This window comes from Hydra viridissima, unplaced genomic scaffold, assembly GCF_058129835.1.
Source record: "Hydra viridissima isolate aposymbiotic clone 2 unplaced genomic scaffold, HvirCarnegie_v1 scaffold_4, whole genome shotgun sequence".
Taxonomy (NCBI): domain Eukaryota; kingdom Metazoa; phylum Cnidaria; class Hydrozoa; order Anthoathecata; family Hydridae; genus Hydra; species Hydra viridissima.
In genome coordinates this window covers 19,337,183-19,353,844 of record NW_028324303.1, presented here as the reverse complement: position 1 = coordinate 19,353,844, position 16,662 = coordinate 19,337,183, and the positions used below count along the sequence as shown (strand labels likewise).

General features: G+C 30.1%; 1 long non-coding RNA gene and 2 pseudogenes across 1 annotated transcript in view; all 3 read left to right on the top strand.

Annotated features, from left to right (window-relative positions):
• Window positions 1-16,662, top strand: part of LOC149890339 (uncharacterized) — a 210,980-nt gene that overhangs the window by 30,658 nt on the left and 163,660 nt on the right. The window lies entirely within an intron of this gene.
• LOC149890360 (uncharacterized) lies at window positions 9,055-11,321 on the top strand (annotated as a pseudogene).
• On the top strand, window positions 13,401-15,785 carry LOC149890359 (uncharacterized; annotated as a pseudogene).

The following is a 16,662-nucleotide window of genomic DNA, read 5'->3' as shown; positions in this document are numbered from 1 at the left end:
CATACATACATACATACATACATACATACATACATACATACATACATACATACATACATACATACATACATACATACATACATACATACATACATACATACATACATACATACATACATACATACATACATACATACATACATACATACATACATACATACATACATACATACATACATACATACATACATACATACATACATACATACATACATACATACATACATACATACATACATACATACATACATACATACATTTTTTGGTTTAACATTTTTCTCTCTTAACATCTAGTAATAACAGTTATTTTAGAAAAATCCTAACAAACCTTTTGAGGTTTTTCTGCGTTTTGCTAGCTTTATTTTAAAAAGTTACTCTTACATTTCAAAAGCATTTGTTAGTTCGCATGTCCAGGTTCCATTACGAAAACGTCTTGCTTTTGCTGCGAATAGTTCTAAGTTTTTTAACGTGTTATACAAATAATCGCTTTATCACCTTGATTGAGCCCATCTTCTTAAAAATAAGTTTAAAACGTAAAAAAAATGTTGAAACAGGTAATTAGTTTATAGGAATCTGTAATCGTTTTCAAGTACATTAAAAGCGTCACAAGAAAGAACATATTTGATCAATTTAATGGCAGAAAATTTTTATTTTGATGTTTTTATATCTTTGAAAGCGTTTCACTGCTAAAACTTTTAATGTATTTATCAAAAAGGTTAATTAGGGAGTACACAGTTCTATTATCAAGTTTAAATAAACTAACAAAACTAAGCGTTTCAGAAATAAATTCACTAATAGAACTGTGTTTATATAAATTGTACTTTTTACGGAATGAAGAAATTCACGAACTTGTAGATTCAGGTCCAATAGGACTTTCACTCATGGTAGTACTTGCGGAAGGTTTTCTGCAATTTTTTGAAAATAAAGCAATCAACATTGCGCTTCATTCTAATCCACCGTTAGAAATAAAATCGTTTTTCAGGTACGTAGATGATAGCCCCGCAAGATTTACAAATAAAGATAATGCCGCAAGATTTACAAATTTTGATAAAAGACGCAAGATTTACAAATAAAGATAAAACGGATTTTCAACAAATATTAAACAGTCAACATCATGCCATCAAATACACAATTGAATTGGAAGATGAAAACAAAAAATTAAATTTTTTAGACATCCAAATAACAAATAATCAAAAAGGTAAATATGATTTTAACATACATCGAGAAAAAGCAATAACAAATATTCAGGTTAAGCCCAATTCAAACCACGATCAAAAAATCTTGGAAGGAATATTTAAAGGATTTATTCATACAGCTTTATCAATTTGCTCTGAAATGCTGTTGAATAAAGAAATCGATTTCCTAATAAATGTGTTTGCTGAAAATGGATACAAAAAGAAGAAATTACAAGACCTTGCAAATATTGCTATAAAAAAACGACACTCAAAAAATGAAATAGTTTTATCTAACAACGAAGCAACTATGCCAACTATATCACTACCGTGGATCCCAATATTATGACTAAAACTTCGAACAATCTTTAGAAAAGCAGGTTACAGGGCAGTCTTTAAATCCAGTGCAAATCTTAGATCTTTGCTAACTTCGCGCAACAAAACAAAACTAGCATCAAATAGCCATCCCGGAGTATACCTAATAGAATGCAAGTGTAAACAAAAATACATCGGCGAAACAAAAATGAAAATAGCAGCAAGAACAGAGCAACACCAAAAAAATGTTCTTGAAGAAAAATTAGAACAATCTGCAATTGGCCATCATAAAATTAAATGTTCATGTAATATAAAATGGGATCATGTAAAGACGCTAAAAGTAGAACCCAAAAAATTTGAAAGAATAGTTCGAGAGGCAATCGAAACTCAGTTCAACAAATGCGGACCTAAAAATGGAGGTATGAATTTAGATGACGGTCAATATGTAAAAACGCAATTCTGGACGCCATACTTTTTATACCTACGAAATATTAAAGAAGCCCAGCTAAAGCGAAGTTTAAAGAAGCCATTAAATGTTTGTTTGTAATTTAATTTAACAAATATATGTAATTAAAGCTGAAGATGCTAGTATCAATAATATAGCGAAAATTTCTTAGATAAAATAAAAAATTAGTATTGATAGAATTTGTATTTATTGAAGTTCATATATTAAATTTATTCAACTCTCATACAAGATGTCGTCATTTAAAATATATATATATATATATATATATATATATATATATATATATATATATATATATATATATATATATATATATATATATATATATATATATATATATATATATATATATATATATATATATATATATATATATATATATATATACTGATTGGTTATGTATTATATCAAAATAATACAAAGCTCTTGTGCGTAAAAGAGTGCTCAATATTATAATAATAGAGCAATATATATATATCTGTTATTTAAATGGAGAAAAACAACATTTTAATAGTACTTAAAGTTTCGTCAAAACGAAACTTTAAGTACTTTTAAAATGTTGTTTTTCTCCATTTAAATAACAGATATATATATATATATATATATATATATATATATATATATATATATATATATATATATATATATATATTCACGCAACAAAAAGAGAGAGGCAATATAATAAACCTTAGATTAAACTTTACTTACAAAAGGAAACTTGGGAAACATAGGAAATGAGAATATTATTATTTACTTTGATAATATAAAGTAGTGATTTATCTAAAATAAGATTTGATACAAGATATATCCAAGACTGGAAACTTTTATGAAGTTATGCATCTTTTCTTATAATACTTAGTTGTATAGTAAAACTGTGAGAAGTAACGAATGATTTCTCTAACAAGTGCATTCGAATTCAGACAGTTGCAGTTAATAATGTATTAGTTGAATTCAAAGTTAATAAATAAGAAACCAAATAATCTTTATTTCATATCATCTGAAATTGACCCTTTAGAGCTTAACTTTAAAAAAAATTATGATCAACTGTGTAATACATGTTTTGGGGTGCAAAATACAAAAACATAACTTTTTTTGAACTTTTTTTTTGAGAATGAACTTTTTATAATTGAAGCATATCTGCTACAATGGGCTTTTAAGGGAAAAAAAGGTTTTAAATGTTTTTATGTCTCTATTAGTATTGCCAGTTCTTATAAATAAAAATCCTTGAAACAGTTTCGTTCTCATTGTATACAAAGCCAAGCATTACATATTTGGCATTGAATGTATGAAAATCCTGCAGGACATTTTTTACATCGCTACCTTTTTTCAGGGTATGCTGGTAGATGGTTTACTCCGTCTTGTCTTACGTCTTGCGTTGGGTTGCTTTGAACCACAGATCTTTTAGCCTTTGGTGATATCATAACTTCAAGAGATGGTCTGCCAACCTTACATTTCTCTGTCTTTATTAGACTTGTTGCAACCTCTGCTTGAAACTTTTTCAGGGGCACATGTTTTGTTTATGGTTTTGTTAACTTTAAATCTCTACGGTATAGAAACCATGAATTTACTAGTGCAATCGCTATTGTATGCGCCCAAATGTAGATATACCAACGATGACACTTAAGATTTGCTTTGTAAAACGAGTACATCAAGCTTATCGATTTCACCAATATACTTGTTGTATGTTTTAGTTTTATGTTTTAATAATATAGGGTTGATTAACATTTATATACTTTTTATACTTTCAGTCATATCGTTTAACAGTATGAACTGGTTCAATTCCAACATATTAAGATACTTAAGTAACAGCTTTGTTATGATACCAGCGAACCTAAAACAAATTTGAATATGCGTCAGTGTTATAATCACAGCTTCCACTGGCATCTTTACGTAAATCCTTTTCACATAGTAAAGGTCAATAAGTCAAATGGTTTGTACGAATTGTGCCTACAAACGAAATTGATCGTTCTTTGACCATATCCAACAGAGTTAGCGATGTGAAAAAATTACATGCAAATACTTTAAAGTTATGACCAGATGTTAAGCTGGATGACATATTAAGGGCTATCGATGCACCGACTCCATATGTTGATGCTTTACTCGATTCGGTTTCTTTACCCTGGTAAACATCAAAATCATAAAGAATTCCACTAGATCTACTTCTACCCCAAATTTTGAATCCCCATTTGATTGGTTTGTTTGGTAGGTATTGTATTATTAGAGAGCTTCTTTTAAAAGCTATTATGATTTGATCCACACTGTAAAATTCTTTTGGTGATACCTTCAAAAAATTTGTGCGCAGTCCTGTAATCCAAAGGCGCAACTTCCGCTCAAAATGTGGTCATTATCCTTAGTTTCCTGTGTTACATTTATATTATCAACAAAATGTAAACTACGCAAAATAGACCAGAAACGATTTTGTGACAAAATTGAGCTAACGCCATCATAGCTCATGCATGCTTCCCAATATGGTCTAAACGATGGCTTCTTAACAAGCCCCATCCGTAAATAGACTCCAATAAATTTTTCAATCTCTTTTGGTGTTAAATTATTATTTGAACCAGTTGATTGAGTGCTGTATAGATTGCTTAGCTCTGTTACTGTCTTAAGAAGCTCACCCGTGACAAACATTTTGAAGAACTGATAAGTAGTCCTGTCATTTGGTATGGGTTGCGGTGATAGCTCCTGAAATTTTGTATCACCAACATGTATGTCAACCTTTTTCCAAAGTCGTTTTACTGGTTTGTTCTTATTTACCATATTAGACAAAGGCTGGTCATCATCACTTCTATCATTATTATCATGAGGGATATTTTCTTCTACACAATTTATATTCAGGTGCCGAACAGGTCCTTCATCACAAAAATCATTATTATCTACAATCTTATTGATATTCTCAGGCTCGTAATCTGAATCTGAGTCATTCAAGTCACCAAAGTCACTACCTCCATCAAGAATATAAGCAAGAGCATCTTCTATGTTATAATTTTTGTTTTTATACATCTAAAATTAATTATAAGTTAAATAGAATTAATATGAATAAAATATCCCATTGCAGCATATCTGCTGCATAAAACCTAAACATGCTATTTCATGCATTTAAAATTATAATAACTATAACAAATACTTGCAAGAACTTCTTTAAACTTCTTTATATAAGAAGAAATATTAAATTCGTATCTTAACTGTTATAAAATTATATAAAAGAAACTAATTTGGAGCCACATTATAGACAATATTGTCATTCTTTCAAAATAAGATTTGAGTGTTGGTGTTTGTCTTGAAAACACAAGCTTACAATATCCAGATAAATTACGTAACGAAACTGTTGTTGAAAACATGCCACAATGGGCTTTTTTAACATGAATAGATAAGCCTTACTCAAATGCCAGGTTAATAAATATTTATTGCAGATCTGCTGCACGGGGCTCTTAAAGGGTTAAAAACAGAAAGGATTGATCAAATTGTTGCCGATTTTATACAAACATGCAAAGCTTATTTTTATTTTTATAGAACTTAAATTTAAGTAATCATTTAAATAATATAGGACTTTTAACATATAATTCCAGCCGGCATAGTGCGTGTCAAATAACACCACTCGTTCTCAACACGTGTTTAAAACTTAAAATCACACCGGCAGTTCTCAACACGTGTTAAATACAATGTTTAACCAAATTTTACCTTTTGCAAGGAGTTGTCTTATATAAGAAAAAGAATCTGTAAAAGATCTTCTGTACGTATTTTAAACATGTTCTGCGTATTCCTCATACAAAATACGCAGTAATAAAACCCTCTTAAATTAGATGATTAAATTTTGTGTCACTTAGTTATTTTTCTTGTTTTATTTGTTTAATTATGTAACGTGTGTTCATTTGTATTGTAATTTTGTTAATATAATAAGGTTTATTTGTATGTAATTTTTTTTTTTTTATGTAATACGTATTTTGAAGCAAATGTTTATCTTATGAAATAGTAAGTATATTTATATAAAAGTATGAAGCGGTTGAAATGCTCAAAATCTAAAAAAGATTATATGAAAAGATGGAGAGCTGCCAATTCAGTTCAGTTAGCTAAAGAAGAAGGTCAATTACGTCAGCAGAAAATCAGTGTTTTCTAAATAATAGTTGCAATTCTGATGAGGAACCACCAATTACATCTGATAAACCATTTGCTTCAGTAAAAAATGATCATATGAATAATATTGAATATGATTAATCCACTTGGGAAAATGTTGAAAATCAGGAATTTTTAGAAATTAAAATATCCACCAATGCAAAAATCAAAGAGTATTGCAATCGAATTCATAAACTAATGAATTTGTTGAAGGCTTGACATATTGGGCTGTAAACTGTAATTTGCCGAGAGAACAGTTCTGTAATCTGTTAAAATTGCTCAGAAATAGTGACAGATTTTTTGGTAATATACCAAAAGATCCACGCGCTTTTCTGTCTACTCCTCGTCGGGTTGATATTGTTGAAAAATATAGTGGTCAATATATTTATTTTGGTTTGGAAAGTGGTATTTGTGAGTCATTAAATCAATTAATATCAAATATTGATGAATGAGTTTAAATAGATTTAAATGTTGATGGTTTGCCTTTGTATAAGTCGTCTAATTTACAATTCTGGGCTATACTTTGCAGAGTTGTTAAGTCTTTTCAGCAACCTTTTGTAGTTGCTATCTGCTGTGGTATATGTAAACCAAGTAGTGTTGATGAGTTTTTAGGTGATTTTGTGTTTGATGCAAAAAATTTACTTAAACATTGACTTAATGTTGACGGAAAACATGTAAATATTAAAATCCGTGCTTTTATTTGTGATGCTCCTGCAAGGGCATTTATCAAATGTATTGCAGGACATACGTCTCAGTACGGTTGTGAGTGTTGCACAAGTGTTGGAATTGTATACCACCATCGAATTGTTCTTATAAAATTGGTCACCTTCGAACAGATGCACAATTTCGAGCAGGAAGTTATCCACTGCACAAAAAATCTAATAGCCCTTTACCTCAAGTACATAATCTTGATATTATTAAGCATTTTATTTTAGACATAACGCATCTTGGCTTTTAGGTGTATGCAGAAGGTTTATGCATTACATAAAGGCAGGACCTCGAAATGTTCGTATAAGTTTTGGAAATCTTGAACTTATTTCTAGGAATTTAATAGAAATAACAAAAAGTACTCCTTCAGAGTTTGGAAGACGCACCCGAAGTTTAATACATTTAGAAAGGTGGAAGGCTACAGAACTTCGTCAATTACTGTTATATACTGGCATTGTTACATTCAGGGATACACTGTCTTCTGAACTGTGTGAATTTTTTTCTGCTTTTTCCAGAGCTTTAATGATACTACATGTAAAAATGATTTAAAAAGAATTCGTCTTTTGGACTTTGCGAATGAGCTTTTGCAAGCTTTTGTTCCAAATTGTAAATTGCTTTTGGAAAATCATTTGTTACTTATAATGTACACAATCTTCTTCATTTAGTGAATGATGTTAAATACTATGGTTGTTCGCTATCAAATCTTTCATGCTTTCCATTTGAATATTATCTTCAACAACTGAAAAGCTGTGTACAAAGTTCTAAGAATAAAGTTCTTAGCTTCTGCTATAAAAAGCATTCAAGAAAGATTCCAAGTCAGGCCGAAAATGTTGAAAAAAAAATCTTCGCATGAAATTGTCTGAGACAAAAAGAGATAGCATTTTTTTAAGCAATGCAGGTACATACTGTAAAGTTATTGGGATAGACAACAGTGCTGATGAAAAAGTTGTATTATGAAAATACATACATTCAAAACACTTGCAACCTTTTTTCTCCGTACCTCTTGATAGCAGGGAGCTTAGAATACTTGTTTGTACTGATCTTAATAGCGTATTATGGAAAATTATAACATTTTACATGTGCGATGGGAAGCAGAAACTTTATGCTATGAAACATTCAAATTGCCTAATTTTTTTTCCTGTTAATAATAAGCCTAATTAATATTTCTGTCCTCTGTTTTACAAGTTTATTCTGTGTATGGACATTAGGACTTTTTGATTAGTTTTATTGTTTGACCTCACATAACATTAAAAAATTGTCTTTTTATTTGGTATTAACTTATTTATATATAATGTTCAGTGAAATTAGATGTGAGCCTATGATCATGTACTTTGATACAATTTTTAAGTAAAAATATAAATGTTGTTTCAGAAATAACATTTATATTTTTCTATAATAATATTTACAAAGATATAAAAGATTATAAAATAAATACTAATGAAATTAAAAGTTATAATAATAAAATTCAATTTTATTTTCGAAGTGTTTTACTCAGTTTATTATTTAAAGTAAACTTTTATTAAAAATTTAGTCAAAAAAGTTGTTATTTAAAAAAATTTTGTACTTAGTTAATTAAAAAATGACAGGGCATAAATTCAATGTTGCTGTTTGGGAAGAAGGACGAAACATTGTTGAAGACATAATTCCACGTCGTTGGATCGACTTTGAAAACGACCTTATTCATTTTCGAAGAAATCCTATTAATTCAGTGCTATCAATGATCAAATTGCGCACATAGCCTACTAAATCTTGGTTTTCGTTCCCGTAATAAAAATAAAGCGTTCAAATAGTTTGTAATTTTTTATTTTCTTTAAGATTAATAAACAGTAAAATTCTTTTACTGTTTATTTGTCTATTGCTTAGTTCAAATAAGAAATTAGTAATTTTTTAATTTAGATTCATGTGACGATCTCGTTCTTGAGCTAAAAATTGGAATACTAAGTACAGATCATGATAAAAAACCATCTCAATTTTCAAGACAGAAAAAGAAAACCCAAAATGATGGTTTTGTTTGTAAGTTTTAAAATTTCAACTTGCAAGTTAGTTTTTACCATCAACTTGTTTCTCCGCGCAGCAGCCTTGTTTGTTAAGTTATCTGTTTCAGAGTTAAAGAGTTGAGAGAGGAATGTAACCATAATTAAGAAGGGAAACTGTGCAAAAATTGATAATATATATATAGAAATTTTATCAGCTTTTCAGCAGTGATATTGTCAATTTCATGTGACAATAAATTAAAGTTAGTTGATCAAATTTTTATATTTATTAAATTGTAGTGATGAAATGGAAGAGCATGTAACAACTAAGAAAAATTACAATAAAAAACAAAAAATGACAGTATTTACTATTGAGAATACCTGTGGTATCTTCGATTTTCAATTTTTTTTCTGGTTATGTGACATCATGTGTTCTTTTTTTTGTTTAGTCAGTTCATTTATCTTATTTTTTTAGTTGATGAGTTAAATACCCCAGTATCGAACGGTATCTTGGGGATAGAAAGCAATCAGAAGGTAATACTATAATGATCAATGATTGGGAGAAATTGGACTTTACTGTTGGTAAGACTTTAAAATTGACAATATTCATATGTATGATGAGTAGATTCAGTTTTTATGCTAGTAGAATAATTTTGTGGTAATAGAGGATAATAAAAATAAAATTCTACTTTATAAAGATTTATTTTTAACACACTTTTTATTACATAGACAAGAATTTATAGATACAAATGTAATTTTTTTATTGTTCATTTTTATCTAAACCGTTACTAAACCGAAGGATATTCTTTTTTGGATCTTATTTAGTTATATCAATTATAATTCTTCTAACTTTTGCTTTTTATAAACAAATGTTGGTATCCAAAAGCTTACATAAAATAGTTGCTTTTATTTTTTCAATGATTTAGAAAGTGAAGCTGTAACATCCACATTATTGCCAATATCATCAAATTTAAAAGAGAAAGATGGAACAGGTTGATTTAAATAAATTTTAATCACATGTAGTAGTACTTCTAAAATCCTAGTAATCCAAAATATTTATTGTGATCATCCAGTCAAATACAGCATAATATATCTTCATGTGTTTTAGTAAAATTTTATTAAAGATATATATATATATATATATATATATATATATATATATATATATATATATATATATATATATATATGTACAATTATTTGAACTTGTATACCTTTGTTTCAGATCAAGAGCAAGCTAAAATGCTAACATCTCTTCCTGCTACCTTTGTTCCAGATTTAAAGCATGATAAAATGCTATCATCTCTTCCTGCTTCCAGTGGAATAGACACAATCTATGAGAAAGATATTGGTTACAATGAACAATACTTTGAATCAGGTTTCTTTTATTTTTTTTTCTTTTGGGAGGCTAGAGAAATGCTTGCCCTTAACTAATTTTTATTTTGTGAATTGACCCTTGACATTGTCATATATTGTTGGATTTTTTACGATGTGTAGATTTAAGTTTGGCCTTATTTAATGTATCATACGATGAAGATACTGTTTAATAATAAACTATATATATTTTTGTGACAATAACATAAAAATGTTATAATTAAGTAAAGTTAAAACAAAAATATTCCCATGAGCATTTGCGAAATTTAAAGGTTTTTCCTGCTAAAACAGGAAAATTTTTTGCCAGCACAAAATCTGATCAATATTTTTGAGTTTGGTTAAACTCTATAATCAGTTTGCTTATACAGTTTCTATTTACAAATAATATATTTATAGCTAAATTATATTTATTATATTAAAAATTATTTCAAAAGATACTTTTGATATTGATATATTAATAAAAATGATTATATAAAATTGAAATATATTTATAAAACTCTATAAATAGTTTTTACTATATTCTTTGTTTTTTAATAGTTACAGAAAATGCAAAATCGCATTCAACTATGTATAATAGAAGAGCTCCGCGAGTAAACAGTGAAAACACCATATAACCATTGGAGGTGGCCGAGTTTCAACGAAAAGGGATGTTGTCTTTGTCACATATCAACCACCGATTAGTTTTATTGGAGAAAAAATCAGTCGGTTGGCCGAAATTTTAACAAGCAACGCGGACAACGATGACAGTAGTTTCTTTGACCGAATTTGCAACTCAAAAGACCTTGTTCCTTTTGAAGCTAAATTAAAAGCAGACGTTGAACTTCAACGAAAACTAAAATTATCGTTTGATGCTTTGGCTCTCTCAGCAGACAATTAAAAGGAGCACATTGCATCTATCTTTGACATGTTAATGACTAATGAAGTCCAGAATAAAGTCAATCTTATGTACGCCAATAATGTTCCTGGAAAAAACTATACTGATCACGTTGCATTAATCGAGTTTACTAATAATCATGTTGAAGTCTTTAACACAAAAGTGGAAATCGTGTTTAGAGACATACCTCAAAACTAAAATGAGTGAGCGCTTAAAGCAATCACGTAAAAGAGTCGTAGTTGAACAGCGGCATCGCCTATCATTTGAAGACAAACTTAATAAAACTAAGGATTAGTTTTTAACAGTATATTACCCTGTACTGACTTGTTGACTAATTCTATTACTCAATTCATACGTGTTTTTTTTGTCAGTTATATTAAAAAAGCGTGTTTTACCTAAATTCTATAAGTTTGGTGCAATACTATTACACTCTAAAAGTTTTCAATATTTTAAAAGTTTCAATACTATAAAACATTTATATAAATGAAATCTTAATAAACGCTCTGTTGCATAGATATGTAAGCCATATGGTTATAGTCATATGACCATATGGCTATATGAAATATGACTATATGACTATTCATGTCATATAGTCATATGTCAAATATAACCATATGGTTTTATTTGGCATATGTATGCCATAGTTATTTGAGTTAAAAGAACTCGTATCGAACACGTGTTGCTAATGAAATACACTACGGACTAGGAACGAAACTAATTACGTGATTTTTACGTGTAAAACGCAACGTCTTAAACACGTGAAGGCGGGTAACAGGCGACCGTACTCATCACGTTACGAACAAGAGTTCCAAACACATGTTGGGAACTATATGTGCCGGCTGTGATCGAACGTTATAATTATGTTTAAAATGTTAAAGTTTTAGTTTGTTTACTGCGAAATTAAAATAAGACTTCGGGAACTAAATTTTTTCTACAGGCTTGTTCATTTTTGAATAGATGAAACTTACATAAATAAAACTAACGATAATACTTTAAACCCTCTTTTGGAGTAAAATAACTTTAGTTTTTAGTAAAACAAAAAAAATTTTATTTTCTTACATCTTATATATTAAACATGTGCTTAAAAAAAAGACTATTCAGGTGACCATTTCATTTTTCAAGAACGACATTTTAGAAATTGTGAATATGTTTTTTTTTTTTGGGTAGTATCATTACTGGGCAACCTATTTGACACCTGTTTGTGTCGGGCCTGAACAAGACTAAAATATCTGGTTTAAAACAGCAAATTCGGTTTGAAAGAAAGAAAAAGAGATATTTTGGATATAGGAAATATTATACAGAGTACAAATGTTTTGACAAGAGAAATCAAATTTTTAAAAGTGCATAACCAATTATTTGGGTATTTCAGAGATTAACACAACAATTTAGTTAACTTAATCACAAGCATTGTGTAACATGAACTTGGTTTTATTTTTCTTAACGCTTTGTGTAACCATTTATAGAGTTTATCCATCTATTAATTATTATTATAAATAACAAGCTTAACAGGAATTTAATCAATATTTCAAAACGATACAAACTATATGTGTTATACATCATGCTAAATAAAGAAAAGAAGCTCATAACAAAATTTCACTTTAGTACTATTTGTAAATGTTCACTTTAATCAACAGCGAGCAGGTAAATATACATACAAATGATAATGATGCTTTCTTAGCATAAATAGGTGAAAGGAAGGCTACCTGATGTTGCTCGCTTGACAGACCTAATCGAGCTTGTGAATAATTATCATCTGCAAATGAGGTTTTAAAAAACACATGGTATGGTAGTCCATCAGCAAATTGCATTTGGCAATCAGAAAATGATTTTTTACGGTTTACTTCGTGAATAGCTCTTTCTAGTCCAAGTGGGCTAAATATTTCTCTAGCAGAGAGAAAGTTTTTAATATGTCCATGAATGTTTTCACATTCTTGAATGCTGGAGTGCCCTGGTTTGCAGTGTTTCTGCTAAATCATTTTCATTTTAATAACTGTTTAATTAGCTCACCCAAAGCTGCTGGCACGAAACTACTGCGGTTAGTGGTATACATGAATAAAAACAATGTATGAACTAACCTATATCAAGTTCATCCGTGATTTTCCAAAGCAAACACTTTGCAGTACTGGATATATATTTTCTCCCATGGCCAGCCATGGTTTAATGCCAAATGATGCAATAATCCTTCCTGTTATTCGAATAATGACCAGCTGAATTATTGTTATGTAAAAATTATGTTATTAGGTGACTTAACTTACTTTAGTGTTTGTAGTTTTGTAATACTTATTATTTCATCACATTCATATTGAAATATTGATCACATATTTTAAATTATGTTTGCAAATTAATATTTAATTTCTCAAGTTGAGTTTAATTTGGTTTCATTTAATTTTAGCTTGTTGCTGAAAATGAGTGAAAAGATAAGTTCTTCAAATTTTCCTTTGACACGTAATCGAACTGCAATATAGTTGATTGGTCAACCTGATAAGAACCTACCAAACAATGTCCTTCCAACGATGGTTGATGTGTTAAGGAAGTTTTTCCACTATCACAAAGCATTGAAACAAACAGTTCCAGCCAGTGCAAAAGCAACATCTAATGGTTTAGCTCACATCTGGAAAAAAGCCAGAATTCCAATGACTTACCAGCCTCATATTGTATCAAAAGTGAAAGCATGTGTTGATGAGTATAATTTAATAAAAAAGAATAAAGGAAGAGCTTGTAAGTCACAGATTGCTAGAGAGAAAGATTTTAGTATCAAATTAGATTTACTGTTTGACATTTCACACAAGGATGCAAACAAGCTAATTAAAATTGATGAAGATAAAATATTTCTGGAAGACCAAAAGAATGCTCTTATGATGAAGATGGCTGGAGAAGATGTAAAATTATCTCGACAAGAAAAGCGAACAGCAGAGCCTCAACAAGCAGAAACAAAAAGAAAGCAGAATGAGCAAGAGAGAAGACAAAAAGCAAATGCTGTCCTTACCCCTAGCTGTAGCCACTTTAGTCTTGATTGTGATAGTGATAGCAAAGCAACAGAAGTCAGTAACATTCCTGATGACAATGATGATTATGAAATAGAAATTCCGATTTATTACAAAAAACTAGTTGCCCAATCAACTGACTGTGAACAAAGTCCTTAAAATAAAAAGCCACATATTCTCAATGAAATTTTGTCTTCTCCAGATGTATCATCCACACTTGATCGAATCAATTTATCTGACCAAAAATTCACTATATTGGCAGCTGCAATTGCTAGAGCAAGTGGAGAGGACCTCCAAAGTACACCATTATCAAGATCAACAGTCCGCTGCAAACGCATCATGCACCGTTCATCAACTGAAAATCATATTCGACAGAAATTTATGTCAAGTGAAAAACAACATATGGTCGTCCACTGGGATGGTAAGATGATGAGACACAGCACCAACTATGAAAATCAAAAGTCCAATGTTGATAGAATTGCTATAGATGTGACTGGTTGTAATGTGGAGAAAATACTGGGTATTGTAAAGATATCATCTGGCACTGGATTGGCACAAGCAAAAGCAACCTTCCAGTTACTGATCGTATGGAATGTTGCAAATTATATTGTCGGTATGTGTTTTGACACAACAGCGTCAATTACGGGTTACAAAAATGGTGCATGCATCTTGCTAGAGAAGTTGATGGAGAAAAATCTTCTCTACTTTGCTTGCCGTCACCATATGCATGAAGTAATTATTGGGGAAATATACTCAGTTTTGCTTGGACCCAGCAGTGGGCCCAACATAGCTCTATTTGAACGATTTCAGAAGTGTTGGCCAAGCATAAATCAAGCCAATTATGCTCCATTAGATGACGCCCATCTTGCTGAACCACAGCTTCAGCAACTTAGATCAGAGGCTGGCTGATTTCTGCAGCCTTTCTTATCAGATGACTCTTCGTACTTACCAAGAGAAGACTACAAAGAGATGATCGAGCTGTGCCTTTTAATTTTGGGTTTTCCGTTATCAGACTATGCCACCAAGAAGTTTCGCTTTCGCATGCCGGGAGCTTATCACATGGCTAGATGGATGGCTAAAGTCATCTATTGTATGAAGATATACCTCTTAAGAAATGAATTCAAGCTGACTATGAAAGAACAGATCAACTTGTGCGAATTTTGTATCGTTGCTGCTCATATCTATGTACCAGCATGGATTGCCTGTCCAATTGCAAGTGATGCTCCAGCAAATGACCAGATGCTCTTCACAAGAATTAAACGATATTCTGAGATTAACAAGGTCATTTCAAATGCTGCTATGAAGACGCTTCAAAATCACACTTGGTACCTTGGGTCAGAAATGATTCCACTTTCATTATTTTCTGACAGGGTTTGTGACAGAAAAAAAGTTGATTGTTGAAGCTATGATTCAAAGTGGAGCTGATTGGAGTGTCAGGGGTATAAAGTGTCCAGCAGCAGAATTAAACAAGTTGGAAAAGATGCAACTTCATGAGCTTGTTACATCATCATCAACTGCTGCTTTGCAGTCACTTGGTCTCGATGTAACCATTTTATCTGGAACCAATCCAAAGACCTGGGAGGAAATTGCTGAATTTCGTTATACTAAAGCAATTGTTAAATCTGTAAAAGTTATCAATGACACTGCTGAGCGTTCTGTTGCTCTTATGAGCATATTCAATCAATCCATCACAAAAACTGAATCTGAAATGCAGAAACTAATACAAGTTGTTGAGGACAACAGAAAACGCATTCCAGATGCCGCAAAAGCATCTTGATGACATATGCCACTGTTGCTACAGACTAAACATTTGATCTTGTAAATAGTGCAACATTTGAATATTATTTGCATTATTTAAGGAATTTTTTGAAAATGATTAATTGTATATCATAGCTATAAATCAAGTTTTTTTTTTCAGCCTAAAAAACAAGCAAAGCATTTTATTGTCGAAAAGAAAGATCAAGAAGGATTTTTAAAATTAAAGATCAATATATATGATCAAAGTAATATCTTTAGATTTCTTATGATTTTTTATAATAAATGTTTCCTGTCAAAGTTTATACCATTTAGTTCCAATGTTGGCTAATTAGGTGTAACCTGAAGTGCAGAAGTTAAGAATTATAGTATTTGTGTATATTCTATAAGTGCTATAAGATGACAAATCATTTTGTCATCTCAAGGCACTTTCAAAAAATAAGTGTTTTAAGGTGACAACGATTTGTCACCTTAAGGCATTTATTTTTTAAACTTGAGCCAAGTTGTCTTAACATGGAGTAGATAAGATATAAATGATGCTGCTTCAAGAATAAAAAAAAAATATCCAACAACGTTTTCTTAATGTCTAGTTAAAATGATGTGTCCCCATTAGGGACTTTTTTCTACAGCTATTACTATGCTGTGATAATATGCATTTAGATAAGATCTAAATTAATTTTGCGTTAAGAAGAAAATTCATATTTATAATTATATACTTTCATAAATCTTCAAACTGATATTCCCACATGTTCCCTGAAATATCTTTAGTCAAAATGATAATACGTATACTCTTTACAAACAGTCATAATATGCAATAGAAAAGATATAAAATAGTATTTCCTTTAGGAAAAAATTTTTGTTCATAGTTACTTCATAAACCTGCAAATTGATGTTCCAATATGTTCCCTTTACTATTTCTAGTCAAAGT